Genomic DNA, 4,514 nt, shown 5'->3' with positions numbered 1-4,514 from the left:
TATCTGACCATATTATGAACCTTCCCTAGTCAGCTAGGGAATATTTCAAGGAATATTTCCTTTGCAGTTGAGCCAAGGGCATTGCCCCTGGACCAAGTAGGCTCACACATGGCTTGTCCTCATAATGGGGGCATTACAACTTAGAGTATCATGAATCATTGGTGGTGTCTTTTACGAGGGTGGGACATTGAGCAAATAAATGAGTAATAGTGCAAGCATAATTCCCATTCTATTCTTTTACAAGCCATTTGGACATGCAAAAGCATATATTGGATGTTTGTGTATTGGCTCCTGGTGGTACCAGTGACACTGCACAGTGTAAAGCATCCTCTATTGACAAGCATTTTAAGAGCAATCAAGTTTTACAAGAGCAAGTCATGGTGCTTCCAAGCATCCACATACACCCATATCTCTTGGTTGATTCAAGGTATGGTGCTTGTGTACACATCATCAATCCCTTTAGGGAAGGGCACCTTCCATCTCTACTAGAGATTGACAGCAATTCAATCTCCACTTGTCAAAGGGATGAGTGTGCATTGAACATGTGTTTGGAATGCTTAAAAACCAATGGTGCATTCTTAGGAACATCAACGTTGACCTAATCATGTCCCCAAGTACATTGTTGCTTATTGCATCCTTCACAATCTTCTTGTGAAGGACATGCACAAGAAGCATCGAGAGGATGACTTCAATCCTCATTTGAATGATGCCAATGCCATGTGCAATGTCACAAGGTTTGTGTGTAGGGTCAAGTCCTGCATCAAATTGTAATTGAAGAATGGTCCCACCACATGAAGATAACTTGATACCTTGTATTTGCTTACTCCTACTACAATTAACAAAACAAAGCAATTGTTTTCCATACAAAGTTGTTATTTTGTGCAGTGACTTCTTCTATGTCCAAAGTTTGGTTTTGATTTGTCTAATTCATAGAAGTATTGTTCTTCTTGATCTTCTTCCAAGACAATGTAACTTGATTGTGGTAAGTTCATATTGTGCTCTGCTAGTATCTGTCTATGTCTTGGTTTGTTTATTCATATGTACCTTTTATTTGCCCATTATAGTGTTTTAAAAGCTTCAATGTAGTATTGTTTCAACGTAATAAAAGCTTGAGATAACGGACTAACATTAACAAATAGTATTTCACATAGAAATCCAAGAAACTAGAATCCTACTACCTAGGTGTCATCCTTCAATTCAATAAAGACCAATGAAGTAAGATAGATAAGAAGTGCTATAAATCAACATCTCTAAAGCATAAGTCGTGGTCACACAAGAAAGCTGAAGACCAAGTGAATATCGAGGATAGTGGTCATTTTGTTCTTATCTTTCCACACGTGACCAAAAAACAAGAAGGATTCTTCCAAAGTCTCCAATTCTCCAATAAGAGCGTTGTAGATACCTCGAAATCCTAGAACAACGGAAGAAATCAAATGGAGTACCCTCGAAATGAAATAGGGGAAAGTATCTATGACTTCTCCACTGGGGCCTACTCCCCAGCCTAGAGTAGCTAGATGACAAAGCAGGATTAGTCCTTGCTCATACATGGGTTTTGCATAAACCAAATGGGCTACCTCAAAGAGATTCATGCCACCGGCTCAGAAAACAATTAAACCAGTGTGAGCCACATGAACACCTACCAATTTACCTGATAGGTCAATGAGTCGCGCATTACCAACCCACCAAGCAAAACCCATAACCGTTAAAGAGCATTTCCATAGGGTAACACCTCCTCATGGAATGCACAAACTCTCCCCGTGGTTATAGGGGAGAGTGTGGTGAATGTGGCTCAAAGAAACAAGTTTGAAATGACAAAATAAAGCTTGATTGCCTATATGAATGAATGCTTAAACTAATTCTCCTCATGGACAGCCAGTCCCCAGGTAACTTGGATGTTCCACAAATCTAAGATTAATACGAACATTAATCGTGCTACATAAGGGGAAGCTATCCAAATCCAATACGAAATGGTAGAGTTCATCCTGCCAATTAAGTGGAACTCAAACTCACGCACTTGCAATACTCAAACCCCGAGGCTACGACTCCATTGCTACTAGAGTCTTCTCTTTCTCAATAAAACAAAAAGTTGGCGAATGAAGAAGCTTCAGGGGGCGAGGTGGCAGGACAGAAAACCGAAGGGGGTTGATGACCGCCCTGGATTCAGCAAAGGGCAGGCGAGGGAAAAGTGAACAACTATACACGAACCGGAACCAGGCTCCAGCGAAATAAGCAGGAAGGAATTAAAAAGGGGAATTATTTGGGGGTTGGCGGCAGTGGCTGACAAAGTTAGGGCACTGTGCTACATTTCAGAGGAGATTGGGGGGGAACTTGGAAGGCTGAAGCGCTTATGTCTGTCGGACGTGGCGACGTGGACAAGGCAAAGATACACGAAAAAGGTACTTCTGACAGGTAGGCAGGCGTGTGTACACACATAGACCTCTAGAGATAGGGGGTATGTATAATTACATGTAATAAATTGGAACAAATTGTGTTTTTTCGACATATGCTTATCTGTTTTGTTTTTTGGTTGGTTTTTCCTTTTAAATTTTTGCCTGACTGACAGGGTGAAAAAGAACATACACGTTCTCTTCCATGCCACCTGGCACGTCCCCTGGCAGCCTTTCGGGCCTTCTTCAGGATCTTGCCAGATCCTCTCACGTTCTCCCTCATTTGTTGGACTGACCCTTCCTCAGTGCGCTCTCTCTCTCTCTCTCATGACTCTCTCATGACTCTCAGCGCGCGCCCTACTGTCCTACCCACAACATCGTGGGCCCCGCCCATACCTCTCTCCTCCCCGCCCCTCCCTCACCAGCACATGTGTACGGCCCTCTTCTACAAAACTTGACGCTCCCCGCGTCTCTAGTACCACCCCACATCACCTAACATTAAAAACCTTTTCACCTTTCTTTTCTGCCTAGGAGATACAAAAACTCTAATAAAATAAAATTAAACAATAGAAGCACTTTGAGGGAATCAAATTACTTTAAAAATGGCATTTATCCTAGCTCTAGCAATTTCCTAAACGAAGGTTTAGGGCTTGTTCTCTTTTTACCATCATAACAAAAGCCCCTAATGCTACAAATGACTACCTCAAAAAATCACAACTTCCCCAAACACGCCAATGGGGTTGTAACTCACCTAGATTGACATCCATAGGTGCATGAGTCCAAACCCTAGGTTACACTAGCATGGAAAATTTGTCCATGTCCAACTCCCGGGAGACTAATCAACTCAAAAACTATCTACAATAATAGAGAATCCCTAAGCTCCTTCAAATTCCAAAGGTTTTTTAGGAAAAGTTGCAATGCCTTCTAAATTAACCCTTGGATTTTCCCTACAAAGGCATTAAAGGATTAGATTCAAAAAAGAGGAGGAAGAAATCTATATCTATAATAAGCTTTTATGCAAGAAGCTTAACCATAACTACATCAAGCTTTTAAAGGGGAGAGGTATTCCCTCCTCGGCTACAATCAGAGCTTTTGCTGCTTATAAACAATAGAGCCTTTGAGTGTGTACTGAGGGTGAGTACATAATCTATTTGTAATTTCAAGGCTACACTTCCAATGTTGGGCAAAATGGTTGTCGCCTTCTCTTCATTTGGGTTGAATGGGAAAAGATATATTAGTTCTCCCTCCTCCATATAGGAAATTCAAGTCTCTTTTCCTTCAAACATCCTTAGATTAAAACTAAATGCTACTATTGTACCTAAGACAACATAGAGAAATTAAATCATTTATAAAGTTGACTTTAAAATGCACATTCCTCTAAATCCAACTATATCAAAGGAAGTTAGTGATCGACTAAGTCCTGATAATAGTATGTAGCCATTAGATTCACCTAGGAGAAACTCTTGCCATCTAATCTTAAAGGGGTGGTAATCATCTATGAGAGAGAGAGAGAGAGAGAGAGAGAGAGAGAGAGAGAGAGAGAGAGAGAGAGAGAGAGAGCTTCTTTCTTAAAGTTGCAATATAAAAAATGTGAGATAGAGATCCCATCTGCCTTTTGTATCTATTACATGTATCATTTCCCAACCCTAGCTTGTATGCTCTTTCACATGTCCACATTGCTTTGTGTAATATAAGACATAATAGAGCTAACCATTTGGCTTAGAAGTCTGAGCATATATGGTACTAAATCTAAATCTCGTGTTCCAAATTCTACTTTATTAAGCTAATATATCAATTTCCTAGGGAGCAATAGGGATTTGCTATCCTCCAATCCAAATGCTTTGAAATCAAAAGGAGCTATTATTTGGATGGCCCTACATTAGCTACTCATTCTATCCCAAACCAGATTGAGTTCAAATTCTTTTAGATAATACCTATACTTGATGTAGTGCAAGGGGAACTGTTGTTGTTTTTGAAATTTCCACACATCCTCCCACTATATTGTCCCTCAGTTAAACTAGTTTGTTACTCTCCACTGGGGGAATGTGAAACCTAAACCATGTAGAAACTTTCTTGATTTGGCAACTAGTTCAATTGCCAACATATCAAATTTTGGGAGTCCTAAGC

This window comes from Lygodium microphyllum, unplaced genomic scaffold (assembly GCF_053477565.2).
Source record: "Lygodium microphyllum isolate KBCC unplaced genomic scaffold, Lygodium_microphyllum_v1.1.10 scaffold_31, whole genome shotgun sequence".
Classification (NCBI taxonomy): Eukaryota; Viridiplantae; Streptophyta; class Polypodiopsida; order Schizaeales; family Lygodiaceae; genus Lygodium; species Lygodium microphyllum.
This window is presented reverse-complemented; position numbering follows the sequence as displayed.